Source organism: Gossypium hirsutum, chromosome D08 (genome assembly GCF_007990345.1).
Source record: "Gossypium hirsutum isolate 1008001.06 chromosome D08, Gossypium_hirsutum_v2.1, whole genome shotgun sequence".
In the NCBI taxonomy this organism is placed as follows: Eukaryota; Viridiplantae; Streptophyta; class Magnoliopsida; order Malvales; family Malvaceae; genus Gossypium; species Gossypium hirsutum.
In genome coordinates this window covers 66165786-66190541 of record NC_053444.1, presented here as the reverse complement: position 1 = coordinate 66190541, position 24756 = coordinate 66165786, and the positions used below count along the sequence as shown (strand labels likewise).

The 24756-nt window shown below is 34.0% G+C and overlaps 2 pseudogenes; one reads left to right on the top strand and one right to left on the bottom strand.

The window, feature by feature from the left end:
- Positions 1-49: 49 nt before the first annotated feature.
- On the bottom strand, positions 50-9817 carry LOC107909036 (dual specificity protein kinase YAK1 homolog; annotated as a pseudogene).
- A 9343-nt stretch (positions 9818-19160) lies between these two features.
- Positions 19161-20710, top strand: LOC107907746 (GDSL esterase/lipase At5g22810-like; annotated as a pseudogene).
- The last annotated feature ends 4046 nt before the right edge of the window (positions 20711-24756 follow it).

The following is a 24756-nucleotide window of genomic DNA, read 5'->3' as shown; positions in this document are numbered from 1 at the left end:
TATTACTTCGTAAACTGAAGCATCATAACCAAAGATATAGCAATTTGCATGCAACCAAAACAAGAAACACAAATTATATTTATGCAGAGCACAGTGAGAGAGACTGCATGGTCTGGATGAGTATTTTGCTTATCACAAAGTGAACTATTGCATACAACTTTCTTGCCAAACACCCAATACGTAATCCAAGAACACCACAAGAAATCGAGTTGAATCCAACATTAGGCAATCGTTTCATTAGGGATGTTTCGCCTTTCATCCTACATTATTTACAGGATCATTTGAAAATGGACTGATTACTATTCTCAGTACCGAGCGGAGGTTACCCATGGCATGTCATTACTGAATGAACTGTTTCCGGGAGAATGTGGGCTCCTGGAACTAAAGCTAGGAGGGACATGAACTTTCATGTGATTCCGTTCTCTATCCTGAACACCAGCTGATTTTCCATGATTGAACCGCTGAACATTTTGCTGCCTAGATAGGCTCGGAGAATTTTGTGTTGTGGAGCATGAAGTGAGAATTTGTGAATACAAAACGAGGATATCCAGCGTACGAAGCATTAGCTGAATGAGGACTGCACAAACAAAATAGAAGTCGAGAATCCTGAAGAAAAACTTCAACAAAATGACAAAAGCTCAGGTCTTGTATGTTTGAGAAATTTTGACCATTATGGAGTGCGTATCCATATCTACAAATTGCAAACTACACCTTTCAATAGGGGAAATAAAAAGGTGCTGATAAGAAAAAAAAGGGAGCTGATATTGAAGGACAAATGAAAAGTACGACAAGCATTAACTTAACATACATGTCTTGATACTAAGAACGAGGGGAAAGGACAGCCCCTTCCCCCGACAATTTATCCCCCACTCTTCAAGTATGAGCAAAAGGGTTCAACCTTTGAAAGCCATTCACTAAGAAGGATATGCAATTACCTTTGAGTTGACAAATTTGAGCTTGCAGTCGAGGAGGCATGGTTGAACCTTCCAATTCTGACAGATGAATCAGCCGAACCAATCTGCATTCCTCTGTCAAACTCAGATACGTGGCTCTCATCTGATCCATCCTCTTGCAGAAGAAGTTCATCACTGTGGTTACAACAAATGCAAGTAATTTAACAAGTTAAATAATCATAGAATAAATATTGAGGAGTAAAATATTGAGCCAATATTGCAGTATTTTTGTAAAATCAGGTCCTTGATCAACTTAGTTTGAACATAAAACAAAGAAGCAAGTTCATAAAATGCTACCATAATTTATGCGAATATTTGCAAGAACCATTTTCCGTTCTATCTAGGAATGATGAATACACTCTCCCCAGTGAGGGTAGACATTCACAGAGCAACCTATTACCATTGGACAATTATATTTCAACCAATTAAAAACATAGAGTGTGTATCAAGATGCTCCCATTCTCTCTATCCCATATTGTATTATTTTATAACAGCAAGAAATCTTAAACGGAATAAATGAATAAAATCAGCATGAAAAGAAAAGGAAGTACTGTATGCACAGTGAGTTAAAATTATAAGACGGTACCCAAATAACCTTTCAGAGGGTAAGGAAGAGTAAAAGACCATTATCTTCATCGTAAATGAATAACCCATACAACACAGGTACGACATAACTATATATTAATATTTGATGAATATAAGTTTAGATTGCCTCTACGCACATATAATTTGGATCCCAATATCCAGGACCTGACAATGGCATGCTGGCCTCCGACTTGTCTTGAGTTGCTCCTGTGATATACTGCAGTTGCACACTAGAACCAAGTCCTATGGACTTGGGTATGTTCTGAACGATTGAATAACTTGTAGCCATTCCAATGCCACCTTGCTGTTGCTTCCAATTGGCTGAGCTGGAATTTGACTGTATATGAGATGGCAGACCATCAACAACCTGAGAGTTTCTCTCAGCTTGGTTAGAAATGTTTCCATCAGTAACTTGTCCTGGTCTGTTTGAAGATGACAAACTTTCTTGAGATTGTGAATTTCCAGAATGTCCCCGACTTTTCTTCAATTGAACTGGCTGACCACAGCCATCTTACTTAATGGTGATCCTTGACAACTATTTCTAGCCGCAGAAGTAGGACCACCATAATGTCCAGGAAAGCCTACTGAACCTTGAACATAGGAGCTTGGAGGAGTAAACTGTGAGGGACTAGTGCCAAGGTGAAGCAGGGCAAAGTTTTTGGCCGATGGACTCATACCAACTCCATTCCCATGAGAGTACTGCATGATTCTCCATCTAGCATTGGGACTACCTCCAAGCATTGATGCACCACTCTGCATATGCAGAGTCATCACAGACGGACCAACAGGTGAATAACATGCAAATATGCTACTGCTATCTCCATAACTCCCATAGCTGCTTCCGAGCCCACTATTATCATTATAGCTACTAAGACTTCCCATACTGCTATAGCAATTGGCATGACCATACGGTACCATTGGGAACTGTGGGCTGTTATGAAAAGTAACTCTGTTCCTCTTTGAAACCTACACCTGGAAAATATATTCGTATAAGACTAATACCAAAATAATGCAGTAACTCTAATTCTCTAGCAATAAAAATACTGTGTAATTAAGAAGCTTACATTAGGGGAAAAACCAGCTACAAACCAATGCCCTCCACCAGGGTGATGGTCCACCTTAATGTTTCGAGCAACCAGCTAACAAAAAAGTCACCAGACATCAGGCAAGTATCATTTGCGCTATTTCTTGCCCAGAAAATAACATATTTGTGCTATTTTCCATAAAGCTTGTGATCCAACAAGAACAGATTAGTAAGTCAAAGACAGCTCAATCCATGAGAAAAGTGAGAACCAATAAAGCCAAACCTTCTCAACGGCCCAAAGAATTTTTTGCTCAGACACACAACTTTCAAGAGAAAGATAATAAAATGGAAATTGAAGTTCCATCAAAAGAATTGACCAAAACTTTCATGCTTCAAACCAGTACGGTACTCTAAGATAATGATTTCATATGTCAAATGATTTTCAACAACCTTAAACTTTTATTACAACTTCATTAAAAAATAAGAGAATAGTGGCTATACTGTAACAAAAGATTATACCAGTTCTCAGAAGAATACATTACTGATCAACCAACGAAGAATAGACAACCAATTGATAGGGGAGTCGGGAGAGGACTAAGCAATTCTTCTGTATGATGGTGCCAAGCATTGAGATAAGAGCCACATAGTTAATATGGATTTATGACATAAGGTTCAATCTTCTTCAATTGCAGAGCTGCATGCGTAAGTCCCTTACCAAGTGAGGGGTCTCAGGGGGAGGCCTATATGGGCGTGTGAAAGGTTCCCCAGTAACAAAAGGGTGTTTGGAAGCCTGCACAATGATGTTAAAGCTCTTATGTTTCTTCATACTTAGTTGGAATAGCATGATCAGAAGTGCTCATGGGAAATTTCAACTACCTGGAAAGGTGACCACCGTTTTGCCGGATCAAACTCAACTAGTCCCCTCAAGAAATCAATCAAAGCTAATCGTATCTGACTCTCTGTTATAGATTTATTATGCAGCAGCTTTAGTAAGTTATTCACAGACTACACACTACAAAAATTTTCTCACCATTCCAAGCTGTACATTCAATGTTGAAGTTAGATGCTAACCTTTAATGATATCTTCTTTAGGCAAGTTTTTCCGGTAAGGATAGCATGTAACTATTGCTTCAAGATTCTTATGATTGAAATACTCTTTTCCAATCAACGGTTTTTTTAACTCCCTCTGAACAGAAACAAGCAACAATTATATCAGATGAAAAACTTGACAAGAGATGCAACATGTAAATGAACAAGAACTAGTCACTGGAAATTTCTTACAGCTTCATATTCTTCTTCTGTTAATACTTGGTAAGCACTTCTGCCACAAACTTCACTATTCCCTATATTGTGGATTCTCCCGACGCACTTGAAGAACTTACTTGTGTTTTTTGCCTCCTTTAGAACATAATCAGGGGGCTGCCCTCTACAACATGACAACCACATATAAAAGGCTGTTCATAACAAGTGCAAAGATATGACTAACTGAATGAGTAATGACTAATGAGTGCTAAAAACAAATTTTAATTATATCTAAATGTAACAAGGTTGGTTTAGGATAAGTTAAAACAAGATGGAAATGAAAGTTTGTACAAAACCCTTCAAAAGGAAGTATGCATGAAGATTAAGAAAATAATAAGCAGCATAATATTTATATTGAATGCAAGAAAATAGCAGAACAACTAAGAAACGGCAACTGATCAAACATAGTTCAAGAAAATCAAGTAGGAAGGGTCTTAAAGATATTTTGAACTTTTATGAATTAACTCAACTAGATGAGTACATATTAGCGGAAGTTCTAATGCAATTTCAGTAAAAAGCATATTGCATTGGAATTTTCTCTATTTACTTGTTTTCGTAAGCATAAAAATTTTATTTTGGACTAATCTACTAGACCAGTCAGATGAACAGCTCCTCCATTATGTGTGCAAAAGAATATGCATGCATCTTTTGACTATTGTCACTGTTAAAACACACTGAAACTTCAATACGAACCAAGGGATCTAATGTGGCAGTCACAGGTGGTCTTGGACTTCCCATAATAAAACAATCCAAGAGCTTAGCCTTTGCTTGGTATGAAGGATGAAAAAGAGTGAGGATAGAAAATTTGTTAAATCAAATGGTTAAGATTCATAACCATTTTCTTACTTTGTAGCTTAACCATTCCTCACTCTTTTCCATCCTCCATACCAATCAGAGCCTTGAGGACATTGAAGATTCTAGCACATCCTTCAAGGTTCTTATATACAAGAAATAAATTGTTCACGTTCATCCTAAACTGCAGCATTAACTCACCCCTTATAAGGCACAGATCTCGTTCATAAGTATTAATGCCTATCTTGCCAATTCAATAGAGGAGTCATCTTAGAGGATCTGACTTGTCATAATGATACTTTTATGTAGAACAAAAGAAACTGAAGAGAGAGAGGTAGACTGAACTTTCAATTTGTGATGTTGAAAAAATATTAGTGATCTGAAAAATCAATGCAAATTCTTGTTTCTCTTTCCTTGTACATTTTTGTTTAGCATAAGGGAAATTTTTAGTATGAATGCCTACAAACTTGTCAAAGCATTAGATACACATTGCCTTGAATCCTGGAATTTCTAAGATAGACAAAAAAATGAGAGACAGAGTGAGTATGCAATTTGACAATTGCATGCGCTTATTTAATGATAAGTGAAATTCTCCTATTTGGACACAAAAAGATCTGCTCAGTTATAAGATCAACCAAAGAAAAGCTATACCTAAAATCAGTCGCAAGAAAATGATGTCTAGAAATACTGACAAATTGTTAGCCAGAGATATGTATGGCCATCAAAGCAAGAGGCATACCCAAGAATTTCAACCATTCGCCTTAGAAGATCAAATTCTGAAGCACCTGGGAATAATGGCAGCCCAAGAAAGAGTTCAGCAACTATGCAGCCAAAGGACCACATGTCAATAGCTGTTGTATATCTAATCAAGTGGTCAAGGTTCAAACTAGAACTAACGATCAAGACCAAAGACAAAAATCAGAATTAGGGAATATAATCATCAAAGGCAATAATGGATCACAAGAACTGAATATTTTAAATAGGCATTTTCTAATTATTACTGCCAAAGGCTTGAAACATGACTAATTTAGGTAGTAGCAGTATGCTAAAAAGAATAGCAATATGAATCTTCTACGTCATTGCTCCAAAGAGATCTTCATATAGAAATACAAAGATGAACCTTTCAAGGTTTAATCCACAGAAGATGTGACTAATATAGAGTGCTGGACTAGAACTTCTGTGGAATAAACTCCAAAGGTCATTTTAAACCTCAGGATTCAATTGATCAAACAATGTTCTGCTGAAGTTATTCCACTGAAGTTCAAGTCCATACCAGCATGATCCACCAAAAGACAAAGGCAGTAAGCAAAACCAATAAATAGAAAAGAAGGCTACAAATTCATGTCAAAAGGATGCTGATATCCAAGAAGAACTTCAGGAGACCTATAATACCGGCTCTGCAGAAGAAAATAGGAAAAAGGGCCATAAGACCCTCCGCAGTATGATAACAGTGAACAGTACGCAGTGATAGTTGTGTATAGAAACCTGAATGTAGGAATAAACAGTCCAATCTTCCATGCAAGCTGATCCAAAGTCAATTATTTTAATTTCTGCTGGCTTGACACTGTTATTTCCAGTAGAGACATATCAAACTTCACTGAAAAAATTACAAAAAATTATATTACAAGTTTGTAATCCAGACTAATCCATAAAGGAAACTCACCTTGTACAGAGAAGAATATTTTCTGGCTTAAGATCACAATGAATTATTCCAGCATCTTTTAACAAAGTCAGTCCACGTAAAATCTACATAAAGTAAAAAAGGTTAAGATGCAATTCTAAAGACATTTTCAAAGAGATGTATACAGCTATTCCAATCATTATTCAGTTCAATCAAATAGAGCTACAAGAAAACTCAAAACACCTGTTTTGAAAACAGCTGAATAATGCTCAATGACAGACCCCTAAAATGATTTATCTTGATAAGCTCATACCTAAATCAGGGGGAAAATGTCAATAAAATGCTAGAAAAATTCTATAAGAGATTGTCTATGTAAAGGGTGAAAAGAAATTTACAAACAATGAATATTGCTTCAACGTAAGACAATAAACTTACAGATTTGTGTCAAGAAGTTCAAAACAAATGCATAAATGGTGTTGATATACAAAGTAATCATAAATACGGACAATGTGATGCTCGTCTTCCGGATCGTACTTTTTTTTCAACTGCAAAAGACAACCAATTAAGCAAACATAACACGGTTGATGCTTAACTTCTGGTATTTCTAAAAAGGTATAGACAGCTATAAGGAAACTTAATTACCGTTGTCAAAACAGAAACTTCAACCAGTGCCTGCTGATAGTAAGCAGGTTGGTTTTTAATTATCTTCACAGCAACAAAACTGCTTGTTTCTGGAACCCAGCACTTAGTAACCTGCCCGAAAGTCCCATGACCAAGAACATTTTTGACAATATATCTACAAAAATCATTGAAACATGAGTAAACGTTTACTTCACTAAGCTTCATTTTGGATGATAATAGATCATCAGAAATATTTTTTTGAGTTGCATAGTCATATCCATGAATCTACCAAATGATAAGGGCCTTATGTACAAAAAGACCAGGTGTTTTTTCGCAGGGGCTCAGTACAAGACAAATAGAAAATGTATTCTTTGTTGCTAGCTAGACACAAAGATTAGAACTTTAAAACAGAAACTCTTCAAGGAGAAGAAGGATTAATGGTGGAATGGCCACCTGAATTTGTATATTAATTGAAAAGAATGTTTAACCAAGCTTGCAAACACAAAGCTCCATATTTACACTGACATACAAGTAATTCCAGCATGCCAAGGTTCAAAGTTACAAGCCAGAACAAAACATGTATATATTGTGGCTAAGAGAAGCTAAAAGGTTACACGAAAAAGAAACAATGCACTTCAAGATGATTAATATTTCTGAGACATCAAAGTCAAGAAACAGTCCATTTTAGTTTAGGATCAACCATGTATCAGTAGCAGAACACATTAAATTAAGCAAGAGGAAAAGAAAATTGTCCTTGACCATTAACAAAATCTAAGCTGCCCATGTAAAGTCAATTCACAAAGAAATCATCATGAAATGATTCAGAAAATAGTTCAAAATCATGAGGAAAATTATAAAAAGCAGTATCAAACCTTCGCCGTGTTTCTAAATTTATCAAGACAAAGTTCACAGTTAGAATCAGATCTGAGTTCACATTGTCGTGGCCATCATTGAGGACACCAACAGATGGGCTAGTCAAAAACCACTTTGGGTTCAATTCTTCTGAATATTTAAATTTTGGATTGCATATTTGGTAAGTTTCTATTACGTCCTTTGTCAGTCTTGCCACCAACTGCATGGTGAAAACTGCATGTCAGCACGAAGATTTGCCTCATATGAATCTAAGCTGGAGATTATTGCAAATTTTTTGCATGATGAGAAAAACAATTCAGTGCAAGTACCACATCGCAATTTGCTAACCAACCAAAGTATTGAGAAATAAAATTTCCAATTACATAATTTTTCAATATGATAAAATATTTAAAGAGAAATTATAGAAATCATAGACTGGCATGAGTTGCATTGATTGATAGTATCAGGATAGATAGAACTCGGGATCTAAAATCAATATCATAATCTCAATTAGATAATATTTGTATAGACACATCACGCTCTTCTACCTGAAACCAATTTGATCACCTAATCCGCTTAAGCTTACTGAAATAATGAATATAAGACTAACTTATGTCAACTAGACTCTTCATTTTCCCTAGAATACCTGCGCCCAACACCTACATTCAACACGTATTCAAACATTGGTATGGTGTAATGACCCTCAAAATATGAGAAAAAAGCTAAGAAAAAATTGAGCATACCCGTGTTAGACTTAGACACATACCCCATATTCGAAACTCCTCTCGAGCTCTTGTAATGTGGAGAGTAACTGAATTAAGCATATCATTTCCCATCTTGTTCAGAACTTTCTATGATCTATTTGCCACTAGTGAACATTTAGACAGTAAGGGACTCTCTCTTCTGCCCTTTTTTTTTTTTTGGCTCAGCAAAGTAGATTTTATTAAAAGGATTGAACATCAAACCATAGGTTACAACTTAACAGCTTAGAACAATACCACCTGCAACCCAAAAAAGACCAGATCCACCTACGAATCAGCTTAGAAACCTCTGCAATATTAGCTCATATGCTTACTTGGGTTATATATGCTTTCCTTGAGTAAGATAAAGACAATCACTAATAAAACCACATGTAAAAGTAAAACCAGTTAAACATCTCTTAAACCATACAAATTCAGATCGATCCAAATAAAAAGCTCCTCAATTTGCAACACATTTCAGCATAGAAACAAGTGCTGACAAAACTTTCGAACTAAAAATGAATAGGCAATCAATTAGAAAGGCGAACTTACAGGCTTCCTAACAACAACACGCAGCTTTCTATCAGCACCATTTATAGATGAATAGGGCCGAAAAACCAGTTGCCTCGGTCGCCATCGCAACGCAGATTCTTTCTCTGTGCCCAATCCTGAGTACCCCTTAAACTCTTCTTGATTACTAGGGCCAACTTCATCCATAACTATCCCCCCCCCCTCAATAAATAAATAAATAAGAATCAACCTTTTCTAGCCCCCAAAACTAATACTATTCCCGATAGCTCCATTACAGTAGAAATCACTCAAAACACAAAAAAAAAGCCAAAATAAAATAACCCAATTCTGCTGATCGGCAATTGAATTGAAGTTCTGAATTCAAGATTGAAACTTCATTGATTTTCAGAGTATCCACCAGCTGACTCCGATCCAATCCTTTAGTTCATTTTGGATTTTCTCAAATTCACAGTCCAGAAAAGAGAAGAAACAGAAAACAGGAGAAAAAAAAACCCAATTCTAGATGAAAGAAAAATAAACAGAAAACATGCAACAAAACAAAAACAAAAAAAGAACCCACCAAAAGAAAAACAGATTGGATTTTAAATAAATCGACCCAAAGTCAAAACTCAGAGAGTAGAGAAGAAATGCAACAAAGAAGGATCGAAAAACGAAGAAATAGATAGAAAGTCAAATTAATTGGTCCAGAAAGTGTGGTTTTTTTGGTCTGAGTTCAAATTGGCAGTGTTACTTTCTAGTTTCTTCCTGGTAATGGGAGTTTTTTTTTCCCTTCTTTTTTTGGCTAGATTTGTTTTCTTTTTCCATTTTTATTGGCGGCTGACAATTGATTTTATTTAAAAATAATAAAATATATAATTTACAATAATATAAGTATAAACTACAACCGTGACTAGTAAATTATCAATAAATTTATATTTTAATCATTTAATTATAGAAAAGTTATAATTTTATCTCTCAATTATTTGAAATTGACCATTTAAGTCACTCATATGATAACTAGATGATGGATGTCAATGTGAGTCATTGAGTCATTATTCCTCAAATATATTTAGGTAAGTTATATTGCAAATCACCCAATTATTTTCTTTTAATTACGTAATTATAAAAAATCACAAAATAATCACTAATGGATTGAGGACATGATACATTAATTCATAGACTTAATAATTAAATTCGTCCTTAAAATATAACTAAAATACTAATTTGATACTTTTATAATTTTTAATGATAAATAAAAAATTCTAAAATTATCATAATATTCTAAAAAATTCTAAAAAATTAATATTTTTTCAACTATTAAAAACATTTTTAAAAATTACAATTATTCAAAAAAATATTAATTTTTTTTAAAAAAAGTGACAAAAATCCTATTATTCCATTGCACAACTTTTCACCGTATGTTCCTATTCTTCTCTTCGTTTGGCGATGAATAAAGAAAATCAAAGCTTTTCTTCTTGCTCGTCTTTTTTATTGATTATCCTTATTTCGAAAGTAAATTGAAAATGATCAAAATGAAAAAAAGTACAATTTCTACTTTTTAATTTCCAATTTATGGGTTTTTTACTAAATTATTATAAAAAAAATTAAAAAATTCCAAAAATATTATATATATATTTTTATTTATCAAAATATACAAAAAAAACAAAAAACAGAAAAAAAAGTTACGCCGATTTTACAGGACACTGGTGGAGGAATTGTGATTGGCGGCACCAAAGGTGCCATACTGAGTGGCGGCACCGATGGTGCCAATGAGGTTGGCGGCACCAATGGTGTCATACTGATTGGCAGGACTACTCGTGTTATAAACACGAGCTCTGTCCAGTTGAAGAGAGAAAAATAAGAAGAAAAAGAAGAGGAAGAATAGGTGCTGCAGAAAAAAAAAGAGAAAAAGAGAGAAAGAGAAGAGAAAAAAAGGTATTTTTTAAAAAATAATTGATTATCTTGTTGTTATTGTTTTGTATAATTTGTATTATTTTTTGTTTTAGTTTAGTTATTAAGATTAATAAAACTCAAATTGATAGTTTTAGTTAGTATTATTATTATTATTATTATTATTATTATTATTATTAGTATTAAGATGTTATTAAGGTATTAAGATGTTACTTAGTATTATTGTTAGTAAAAAACTAGTATTATTATTAGGGTTAGTTATTATTTTTATTTACCAAAATAAACTAGTTAGTAAAAAGCTAGTATTATTATAGTTAGTTAGTTATTATTTTTAGTAAAACCCTAATTAATAATTTTAGTTAGTATTATTTTGAGTATAAAATTATTAATATTATTATTGTGTTAGTTATTATGATTAGTGGTTAAACGGTTTTCATGTACAAAATTACATATTGAAACATTAAATTTTTTTAAGTAATTTATTTACCGTTCAAGATTTTTTATGAGATTTTATTTATTTTTTGACAGATTAAATATTGAAGATGGATGTTAAGTTTTTTGTATGCGTTTATTTCGATGGAGTCATCTTGACAACAAGTGTTGGATGTGTATTTGAATGTCGGCAACAAATAGCAATGAGATTTAATAGAAATGTCTCGGTCGATTAAATGAAGGTAATGATTAATGCAAAAATTCTTAGACGTTGTGGGAGAAGGATATCAAAAATTTTCTACAAGTTTCCAGTTTCGACAAATCCGGTCAAATTCGTCGAAATGGAACTTGTAAACGACGAAGACGTGGAGACAATGATTGATCTCTACTGTGGGAATGGGAGTGACAATAATGCACCGATTCACTTATTTGCTGAGTTAGCCGGTATGGAGCAAAATGAAGATGTCAATGCATCTGATGAAGAACACGGAGCTCAAGAACCGTGGATGGTGGCTCCAATATCATACGTTGATAGTGAATCGACTATGGGTGGGATCGATATCGACCTGAATATTACACCCGATCTTGATATGGTTGGTGGTGAAGAAGAAGGTGGTGGCGATCACTGGGATGAAGAGGTTGATAGTGACGATGATCCCGATGTGGACGATGTACCTGATGATATTGACAGTGAATATGTCAACAACGATGAAGGCATTAACGCTTCTTCGGTCGGGGAGCAGATGCGGCGTATTTTGATACACAATAATCCTGGGCCACACATGTCGCTCATAGACCCCGACGCTAGGGGTGTGCTTCGGTTAACCTACCGATTAACCGACCTGAAATAGCTAAAACCGAATTAACCGACCTTCAAAATTTTTTAACCGTTAACCGAACCAAATTTTTAAAAAAATATTAACCGAACCGAAAATTTTTCGGTTAAACCGGTCGGTTAACCGAATTAACCGAAAATCATATGATTTTTATTTTTGGTTAAAAATTAACCGATTTAATCGATTTAACTGATTAATCGATTTAACTGATTTAACCGATTTGCTATATAATGTTATTTTATTGCTATATAATGATATTTAACTGATTAACAAGACTTTCATTGCTATATAATGTTGTTTTATTTTTATAAGTCTAACATTTGCACCCCAAAATTCATATTCTCCAAGTAGACTAGGGAATATTAACGATAGCACAAAACTTAAATGTGTACAGGAAACAAGATTCTTTAGACAAAACAGAAAAATCTGAAGCATGATGTTCAAAAAACATAAAAGTAGTTTCAGATTTCGAAATAATATATATATTACAAGATGAGGGGAACCAATCAATCTTGAAAACCAAAAAAACATGTAAAGAAGCCTGTACATAATACAAGTAAAAGCATAGATATGAAACAAAAAAGACATGAAAAGGCAAAGACAGAGGAGAACTAAAGATTCATAGAGAAAATTTACAGGATGAAAATGAAGATTTATTACCTTTTTGGAAAGTTGCAAGGAGTTGAGTTGAGGGTTGACAAAGTTGCAGCACCAGAACAAGAAAAATTAGAGAAAAAAAAGAACAATATGGAATGGAATGGCAGCCGAAATTGCCGAATGGCAGGGCAGCAGTAGCAGGGAGCACCAGAGCAGCAGGCTATTAGTTGGTTCTGTTTTAGTTTTAGGGTTTTAGTAATTTTCAGCTATTTATTAGAGATTTAGTCTTTAGTTTTAGACTTTAGTTTTATTGGATTGGTAAATGGTAATTGGGTTTGGGTAGACTTTAGTTTATTGCGTTGGTAAATGGTAATTGGGTTTGGGTAGACTTTAGTTTATTGGGTTGGTACTTGGTACTTGGTAATTGGTAATTGGGTTTGGGTAGACTTTAGTTTATTGGGTTGGGTAATTGGGTTTATTAATTTTTTCGGTTTAACCGAAAAAAATCGGTTAACCGACCGGTTTTAAATTGAATTAACCGTTAACCGAAAAATATAAAAAAAATTAACCGACCTCCGACTGAAAAAATTTGGTTAACCGACCGATTAACCGAATTCGGTTGGTTAACCAAATTTTTTCAGTTTTACCCGAATTATGCACACCCCTACCCGATGCAGCATATGTAGCTGAGTTCCCGGAGTACCCTGAAATAGTTCATCCTCATGGGCTGGCCGTAACATCTGATGATGAGGAGTTATTCATAGGCCAGAGATTCAGCTGTAAAGAAGAGTGCGTATATGCCATTAAACGGTACATCATAAACATATCGGTGGATTATAAAGTCACAGTGTCTACTCCGACAATATATGTTGGGGAGTGTTGGAAGGCAGCTGAAGGCTGCAATTGGCGGGTATGAGCTACATTCATTAGAAGTTCTCAGATGTGGGAGATACGAAAATTTGTTGGTCCTCATACATTCACATCAACACGTATGACAGAAGATCATGGAAAACTTGATTCGAAAACTATCTGTATGTGTATCATGCCAATAGTGACGGACATGCTGACCATTAAAGTTTCGGTACTGATTACCGAAATGCAAGCACGATTCCAGTATCGAGTCTCATATCGGAAGGCATGGATAGCTAAACAGATGGCGATGGAGCAACTGTATGGGGATTACAATTCGTCGTATAACGAGCTTCAAGGTTGGATAGCTGCTATGCGGGAGTACGTACCGGGGACTGTGATTGAGTTGTAGACAAGACCATATTACGGCCCGGACGACCAGTTACAGTCGGCAAAAAGGATTTTCCATTGAATGTTCTAAACGTTCGATCCATGTATGCGAGCATTTTCCCACTGTAAGCCACTTGTGCAGGTGGATGGGACCTGGCTGTATGGAAAATATACACAGATCCTACTTCTTGCGGTTGCTCAATATGGCAACAGAAACGTGCTCCTGATAGTATTTGCTATCGTAGATAAAGAGAACATGGAGTCTTGGGAATTTTTCCTCACAAATCTGCAGAGGTATGTTATTAGCAATGATAACATTTGTATTATCTCCGATAGAGGGAAGGGTTTAATTGCAGCTATTAGGCGTTCCGGTGTGCTGTGGAGATCCGTTTACTGCATCCGTCACATTGCGGCTAACTTCCACAAAGATTATAAGAATGTAGACTGGAAGAGACAAGTCGTGGCAATGGGTAAATGATAACCTTATATTTTCAATATAAGTTGTAATGTTTTATATTATTGACTTACTAGAACTTATTTTTTCTTAATACGTATGCAGCGTACGAGTTAGAGCCACATATTTTTCGGCAAAGAATGATCCGACTTGAGAGTGACATGGAGGGACAGACAAACACATCTTTCCCACAATTGTTGGGCACAATGGAGTCGTGGCAGTGAGCTCAAAGTTTTGACGAGGGCTTTCATTATGGCCAAATGACCACAAACTTAGTCGAAGGGATCAACGCTGTCTTGTTGAAAGCACGTTATCTTCCGATTGCATCTGTATTTTCTGCTACTTTCTATAGGCTGGCTACTTTGATGCCAAGGATGGGTCAGCAGCAAGTCGACCAGATTCAGGCAGGACACGTGTTTATCGAACATGTCAGGGATGCAATGGTCGCAAACCGTCGGTTGGCGAGGTCAATGAATATAGAAATATATTCACGATGACTGGAAACGTTTCGAGTTACTAAGACCATCAGTCGTTGACCTGGTATACCAACTAGGTCTTACGGAGTTGATCTCCGGAACAGACGGTGCGAGTACAAGAGGTTCAAAACAGTTCATTATCCCTGTGCGCATGTCGTGGCAGCATGTGCTAAAGTCAACCTTGATGTTGAACAATATGACGATGATGTGTACACGCTGGAGCGCACATTGCGAATCTGGGAGAATGAGTTCCCCATCCTGCTTGACCTATCTATGTGGGAGGTGCCGTCGATGACTTTCGAGCTTCTCCCAGACAGAGGGCTACGGAGAAATCTAAGGGGTCGTCTGCAGTCAAGCAGAATCCGTAATGAGATGGACATTAGGGAGAAATCTGACGGAAAGCATTGTAGAATATGCAGGTTAAGTGGTTATAGTCGGAATAAATGTCCTAACCGAAACTTTCATGTTGGACAATCGTCCAGATCAGGTCGGAATTGACCTAATGCTGTAAAATTTTTATGTATAGTGTTATAAAAAGTATAATTCATTTGAAATAATTTTTATTATTCAGCTTGTGCTTATGCTTAAATTGTATCCAAACTAAGTTATAAAATACCATGTGCGCATTTGGAATTATTAAAATTATATCAAAAATGGAGGCATTTATAATTGGATTCAGCTTTAATATAATGAAAAAATAGAATAATTAAATTTATACAAAAAAGTTCAGAAGTAAGCAAAGATTAAATTAGAAATATTAAATTTATACAAAAAGTGCATTAAACCCTAAAATTGATGGTTTGATGGTGTTGTCCTAGGGGTATACCTATTCGGAGGTCGACGATCACATTCTGGGCGACGACCAACATCATCATTCGGCGCAGGTGGGGGTGTGGCAAACATAGAGGAAAAATCCTGTGGCTCGTTCTGCACTGACGAACTTGAACCAGAATAAGTCCCATGATGCTGCAGATACGGGTCGGATGAGCCGGGCATGTCGTACTGCGGCGAGTAGGATCCAAAGAGTTCAAACTCGTAGGCGTATTCGCCCCCTACGAAGCTCGGAAAATAGTCACCGCCCGTCAAATCCGGACGATAGCCATGTGAATCCACATGTGACTGTGATTGTTCGGGATCTGGCTGGGGCTCCTGCTCGGGCCCTGGTGGTTGCGGAGAATAATATGCCACAGGTTCCGGATCTATCGGGCCTGCTGCGTCCGATCCTCTAGGTTGCTGCATGTGCGGGGGGACTACAGTCGACTGGCCTCCAAGTATATATGGCTTCCCGCAACTATAGTACCATTGTATATACTCTAATGAGGTTGCGAGTCGGTAGCCATAACCATCTGATGCCTTCGACGCAATCGATCGTTCCACAGCGCCACAAATTTTCGGTGCTTAATTCCCTAATCCAACATCGATTTTCCTCTCTTATTCATACCGTGAACTTCCCCCACCTCGCACGACGGATCCGGGTTAGGTTGGATACAGCCAAACTGTCGTAGCACCCGATCTCCGTGATACCACTCAACCATGTTGAAATTGATAATTGGTGCGTTAGTGCACCATATGTGGGAATCAACGTATACGGATAAGGGTACCACATTTTTAATTTCCGGCCTACGATATGGCATCCATATAAACTGCATGATTAATAACATTGTAACGAGTTAGAGCCATAACGTGTGAGTAATATATAGAAAGTAAGATGTCATGACTATTAGAATAGTAGCTTACCCCTTCCCGGGCATACTGTTTGATCATGAAGCGGTATATCGGGACAAGGTACGACCTCCCGATACCCGGACGAGTACTCCACCTACAAAAAACAAATATAGGGTTTAGGGTTGGTAACATTAGTCAATATATTATGACTACAAATAATGACAATTTATATTTTATCACCTGTTCAGTAGTGGATAGACAAACGGTTGGTGACTAACGGATGCCAAAAATGGCATCCGATAGAGCGCCCAGGACTGCAGCAGTGGGAGGCATCCGCCCATGTCTACAACATCCGGGTTTGTCGCCCGACAAAGCTCCCGGTACAACACTGCTAGAACGGCGGTGCCCCAGCTGTACGAGCTAACAGTGGACAAATCAGCTAACAGGGGCAAGTACATCAAATGCACCTTGTCGTTGTTTGCATCAGGCATGAGTACTCCCCCTACGATATGCATGATGTACGCTCGAGCAGCGTACATCAACTCACATTCAGTGGCAGTCGCTGATAATTGTCCAAATTTGGCTTTCAGCAATGTAAATTGTAAGCCCGTAAAATTTTTTTCACCGTCCCCTGGCGAGTCCCCCAGGAGCTCATAACAAAGTGCAGCCGGATTGGTAAATAAAGATACTCCGTTACGGGACTCCCGTCAATTGGGAGCCCAAGCTGCATTGCAACATCCTCCAAGGTCACCGTGCACTCCCAGCACGGAAAATGAAAAGTGTGGGTCTTCGGGATCCACCGCTCCACTAGCGCAGATATTAAATCATAGCGCACATCGGAGGACCGGATCAGTGCTGCTGACCCAAATTCGGCTTGCTCCAAGTACGACATCAATCGTGCATCCGGAGCCGTTTTCCAAACGCTTGTACGACCCTTAATAATCAGTACGAGTCCTGATAGTGTTAAATTACAGAAAAAAATATTACAATAACATGATTTATTTGTATATACTACGTATATCCTTTTTAAATAAATAGAACCCGTGATTAACAAATAATAAATCATACCGTGTTATTAGCCGCATAGATATGTGTCTATCGGTTCGAATCAATGAAGCCATTGCGATGCCTGCAAGTTGAAAAAAAAAGTTAGTAAAAAACTCTTACTTCGGCCATTTGTTCGTATTTTTTTCTCCGCATTTTTTTATTTTAGAAAATATTATAAATTTTAATTTTATAATTTTACATCATTTCGGTGCATAATGTTTGAAATTTATTAATTTAGTGTGTTTTTTAAATTAATTTGGTGTAAGAAAAAAACCCTTATCCTTGCCCTTTGCTCGTATTATTTTCCCGATTTTTATTACTTTCAATAAAAATATTTTATTTTTGTATTTTATTATTTTATATTATTCCAGTGCATTTTGTTTGAAATATTTGTATTAATTATTTTTGAATTTTTAAAAAAATTAGTAAAAAACTCTTACTTCGGTCATTTGTTCGTATTTTTTTCTCAGCATTTTTTTATTTTAGATAATTATATCTACACCTAGTATACAAAATTAGATAATTATATCTTTCATTATCTTTTATCAAAAGATAATTGAATTTTTTTTAATATATACATACTTAAACTTTTACATCCATTTATACATCACACAATCTCATTTTGACCTTGATCCTATCTAAAACCTTGTCGTTAGATATAGAATGGAGTGTTATAGTAAATTTAAGAATTTATTATGGTTGCAAATTATTTTGATGTTAAAGAAAATTAATCTTTTCAATTTGGGGAAAACTTGTCAATTTATAAATAAAATTTTATTAATATATTTTTAAAAAAATTAATCTATTTTATTATAGATAAATTATAGTTAAAATTATAAGTATTCAAAATGTCAATTATAATTTACATGTTTGGGTTAGGTAGTAAACTAATGTTTTTAAGTAGGTGAAAAATATAATAAGTGTGAAAGAAATTTATAAATCAAAGTAGATGCCACCAACAAACAAACATTCTTCTAAGCATTCAAACTGTTAGGATCGTCCCGATTAAGCAACGAACAAGTAAAAATAGTAGAAGAAATTGAGAAGATGAACACACAAATTTAACGTGGAAAAACCCCTCAAAAGAGGATAAAAAACCACGGGCAAAAATAAATTTACTATAATGGCAAAAGAATGAAGAGTACAAAAGATGGAGATAAAAACTAAACCCCGAAAACCCGAAAAAACAAAAAACCCTCAAACGTAAACACAAAATTCTCTGAATGTGTTATGAGTTCTAATCTAATGGGTGTCTCTTAATTCTAAGATTGTAAAGGAGCCTATTTATAGGCTAAATTAGTAAGTCAAATAAACTCTACTAATAAATGCTAAATATATTATACTAATAAATACTAAATCTTCTAGAAAGAAAATATATTTTTGTTTAACTTGACTTGCAAGCAATCTCTTAGAATTTGGGTCACACAATTCTAACACAAACTATATCTCACTTACTGTTTGTGAGCCATTTCCAAGCTATTCTAAGCCAACCTAGTTCTCTCTCGCTTATCCTCAAAAATGAAGTTTCTGGCTCCGTTTATTTTTCTTACCTTTCTGCTATTTGAGGTTAAGGGTCAAATTGTTCCTGCTTTATTCATATTTGGAGACTCCATTGTTGACGTAGGAAACAACAATGATCTTGTCACCCTAATATAAAAGCTAACTTCCCTCCCTATGGGAGGGATTTTGTTGACCATGAACCAACAGGACGATTTAGCAACGGGGAATTAGCTTTAGATATTATTGGTTAATTCAATAAACTTTTTATTTATTTATTTATATTGTTTATATATATATTTATTTAACTAATAGTTTTTCTTTTTCCTTTTGCTTTTAAAAACACAGCTGAGAAACTTGGCTTCACTGACCATCAGCCCGCTTACATGAGTGACAAGGCTAACGGGGAAATGTTGTTGATTGGAGCCAATTTTGCATCAGCTGCTTCCGGTTATTATAATGCTACAGCAATTTTATATGTAAGTAAAAATGAAACAAAAACTTGTCTTTATTTCTCTATTTTCCTACAGGCTTTTAAAAATTTATTTCTTGTTACAGAATACTATCTCTCTGAGTCAACAGTTGGAGAACTACAGAGAGTACAAAAATAAGTTGGTGGATATTACGGGAAAATCCAATGCTTCTTCCAGAATATCTCGTGGAATCCATCTTATTAGTGCTGGGAGCAGTGACTTTCTTCAAAACTATTACATTAATCCTTTATTATTTACCACCTATACTCCAGACACATTCTCAGATATTCTCCTTAACTCATATGATCATTTCATTCAGGTTTTCCCTAGCATCTTTTTCTTAAATAAAAAACAATACAATTTCATGGTTTTCTATTAATCGATGAAGTTTGTCACAGAATCTATACGAGCTTGGAGCAAGGAGAATTGGAGTCGCGACTTTGCCACCAATTGGGTGCTTACCAGCAGCAATCACAGCTTTTGGGCATGGCAACAATCATTGTGTGGCTAGGTTAAATAACAATGCGATTTCATTTAACAACAAGCTCAAGCACAGGTCTCAAAGGTTAACAAGAAGGCTTTCTAAGCTTAAGTTGGTTGTCTTAGACATCTACAATCCTCTTTACACCCTTATCACAGAGCCTGCTGAGAATGGTAAAGATATTATTATATATCTTAAATACTTACTCTATATTATTTCAAAAATCTGGTAGCATGAGTAAAGCTTCACTTCTAAGCAAGAAAGCACTAATAATTTAAGCATGTGGAAACAGGTTTTGCAGAGGTAAGAAGAGCTTGTTGTGGGACTGGATTGCTTGAAACGTCAATACTATGTAATCAACACTCCATTGGAACATGCTCCAATGCATCTCAATATGTTTTCTGGGATGGCTTTCATCCGACAGAGGCGGCAAACCAGATTTTAGCCGATAAACTATTTAAAAGTGGAAGCTCTCTTATTCAACCCTAGCAAATTTTATAATTTATAGTTTAGCTTAGGTTGAAAGAAAAAATGTATTATTTTATCATGCATGTCCTTTATATAATTTTATTGCAGTCAATAAAAATTATAATTATAAATAATAAAATACATAACTAGAATTAATTTGGACAATATTCAAATTTATTTGTATTCGAATAACCATTTATCTCGATTTATTCTAAATGAGTATAAGATTAAATATTTATACAAGATAACAATTATCTCTCCTGAAATACTAAAAAAAGGAGAGAAAAAAAAAGTCAACAAAGTTATTTGGCCATCCGTACCTTGTAAACCTAATTACTTGGCAGCTCTTCAAATTTTAATTCTTGAAATATGATCATACCACACTTAACTTTCTAGGTTATCTCCGTTCAAGCTTTCTCTTCACCGGTTTTCTTGTCTCACGGATATTCTAAGTAATTAGATGCATTTTGTTTAAAACTTAGAATTCACAACTTCCCATTACTTTCATACTTGTCAATAATTAACATAAGATCTCAGATAATGAACCCATTTTCCTCACTTCCTATACAATTATCTAAATTCAACTTTTTTATTAAATCTTTTCATAATGATTGTTTATCACATAAACATCCTCATAAATGTTCCTTTCAATTAACTAAATTGAAATCTCTAATTTGCACCCTAAAAAAACAAACAAGTTTTTCAATATATAGGGGATTGTAAATCACTTGAATTTTGCTCCAATTAAACCGTTGTTATAGTTATAGTACAAAATAAAAGAGATAATTCTCACTTTAACTACTTTGATTGCAATATCTCTTTAAAATATCATTATTTGACTAAATATCCTCACCAATTATGAACAAATTAAGTTAATCATTTAAAATTTTTGTTGAAGTAAAGATACAAAATTACTTTAAATCAAAATTATTATTGAATAATAATGAATAACTAATAATGGTTATTATCTAAATTTAATAAACTCGAAATTAGAAAAAAATATTTATTTTTAAATTCGTCAATTTAATTAAATTCAAAAATTAGCATTACCCTGATTATATCATTTTATCTATCTACTTACTTAATTGATTTACTTTTCCTTTTAAATTTTTTGAAAATTTTTATTTGTTTCCAAAAAAGAAAATTGTTAAAATAGATGAACAATCACAAAGGAACTAATGTTATAAGTACAATGACATCAGAAAATGATAAGGAAGCGTTGCAACTAGGATAAACAATTGCAAACAAATTCTTTCTTTATATTCACATATCTGATATTGATAAAATTTATTCAATTAGTAAGAAAAAAAACTTATTTAATTTATAAATGTATTTTTTTTCATTTTTTTTCTAATTTTGTTGCTAATAGATAAAAGAGGTTAGGATTTGCATTGAATTATTTCATTTCAAAAAGTAGTTTTTATTTACAATTAATTGATAAGGTTGTTATATATCTCATCTACTGTATAATTATTTTAAAATTAAGATAAAATTTTCTTACTATAAATACCTGCTTATTCTATTAGTTATATGCATTACAAAATTATATTTTATTTTCTTTCTTTCAATTTTGTCAATCTTTACACAATTTCTTCGATATGAATGGTGTTTTGTTAACTTCGTTATTTATTTTGTCTTTCCCAGCCACGTTGTTGGGACAAGGTTTTTCTATCAATGATTATCATTCAACTGAACAACCTAATAAATTTTCGCCACGGTTCCCTTGTCTATGGTTAATAGACCAAATTTTGCAACCATTGTTAAATTTTCCACCATTTTTTAGCTCACCACCCCCAGATGATACAGAGCCGCCGCCGGAAGAGTCACCAACGGGGAATCCAAGAGAAGATAAGTGCAATCAATACATTGATAAATATGTTGATGACAAATGTTTTGAGGATATGATAAAATCTTTTAATTTCCACAAGGTTTTATTTCCAACAAAATGTTGTTCTGGAATTATGGCAGTTCCAGATTATTGCTTTAAAGAAGTAATATTTGTTGCCTGGCGTGATGTGACTTCCAAATTCAAGGGGTATTGCTCTAAAGAATCAGCTGAAGCACCATCTACTTAAATTAAGTTTTACTATTTATATGTTATTATTAGTTTTTAAGTAGGGTACATTTTTCAATAAAATTATCTTAGATGTTAACGCTTAATTATGCTTATGGAATAAAAAAACTTAATAGATAAACATTATTTTTATGTTTTTTACAGTCTTCTTTGATTAATAAATCATTTGTTGGAGCAAAATGTTGTTCTATAATTAATTCAATTCTAAACTATACATTTTGGATAAAAATGATAAAAATAACGATATTAACAAGCGCTTAGGATATGGTTTAATATGGTTGGCTAGTATAAATATGTGTAAGATATTTTACTCAAGGCACTGAAAATACAGTCAAAGCTTGTTCTTACACTTCTTTTTTCCTTTAAGTTTTCTTCTTCAAAGGTTTTTATTGTTTCTTCGGTCCCTAGCAACAACCCCCCACCCCCCACACCAAGCCCCTGTTTATCGATGCATCATAGTGGTAATCACTGTAAACACTTCTATTCTTCAAAGACACACGGTGTATAAATATATGCCGTCATATACTTGAAATCACAACAACACCATTTTCCTTGAAGAAGAATAAAATTTCTACCTCCCTCCCTCCACGTAATCCCAAACTTTGACTTGCCCAAGATAACAATTATGCCTCCTGAATTACTGACAAAAGGAGAAAAAAAACCTAAGTCAAAAGCATCTTTTGGCCACCCATACCTTCTCAACCTAATTATTAGGAAGCTATTCGAATTTCAATTCTTGAATCATGATCATACCACACCTAGTTTTCTAGATCATCTCTATCACAAGTCTTCTTTTCACTAGTTTCCTCACTTTACAAATATTCTAAGTAATTAGACGCATTTTGTTTAGAATTAAAAATTCACAACCTCCCATTACTTTCATACTCATCAATAATCGACATAAGATCTCGGATAATCAACCTGTTTTCTACACTTCCTATACAATTATCTAGATTCAACTTTTTTACAAAGTCTTTTTACAATGATTGTTTACCATATAAAAATACTTATGAATGTTCCTTTCAATGAACTAAATTGAACTTTCTAATTGCACACTAAAAATTAGAAACAAGTTTTGAGAGGATTGTAAATCACTTGAATTTTGCTCTAATTAAACCTTTGTTATAGTATAAAATAAAAGAGCTAATTTCCAGTGGTACTTTGATTGATGTATCTCTTTAAAGAGGTTAAGTAAATCATGTTAGAACTCTTTAAAATATTATTATTTGACTAAATATATTCATCGATTATGAACTAAATAAGTTAATATATCATTTAAAATTTTTAAAGTGAAGATACAAAATTATTTTCAATCAAAATAAATTTTCTACTATTATTTTTGAATAATAACGAATAATTGATAAAAGGTTGTTATCTAAATTTAATAAACTCAATATTAGAAAACAAAATTTATTTTTGAATTCGTCAATGGAGTTAAATTTACTTTTCCTCTTTTAATGATTTTTAAAATTTTTTTAAGGAAAAAAAATGAGATGAACTAATATTATAAGTACAATGACATCAAGAAATGATAAGAAAGCATTACAACTAGCCAACTAGCATAAATAATGGTAAACAAATTCTTCTTTTATATTCACACATGATATTAATAATTTTTTTTAATTAGTAAAAAAAACTTATTTAATTTATAAATATATATTTTTTTCAAAATTTTGAAAATTTTGTTGATAATAGATAAAAGAGGTTATGTTTTGCATTAAATTATTTTATTTCAAAAATTAGTTTTTATTTACTTTTCAATTAAAAATAAGATAATCTTTGTGTTTATATTTATATAGACTATTATTTTAATTATATGCATTGTGAAATTATTTAATTTTTCAAAGGTTGAGTGTCAATAATTGACATAAGATTTCAGATAATGAACCCATTTTCCTCACTTCCTGTGCAATTATCTAAATTCAACTTTTTTATTAAATTTTTTCATAATGATTGTTTATTACATAAAAATACTCCTTTTTGCACATTAAAAAGAAAAAAAACAAGTTTTCAATATATAGGGGATTGTAAATCACTTGAATTTTGCTCCAATAAAAGAGATAATTCTCACTTTAACTACTTTGATTGCAATATCTCTTTAAAATA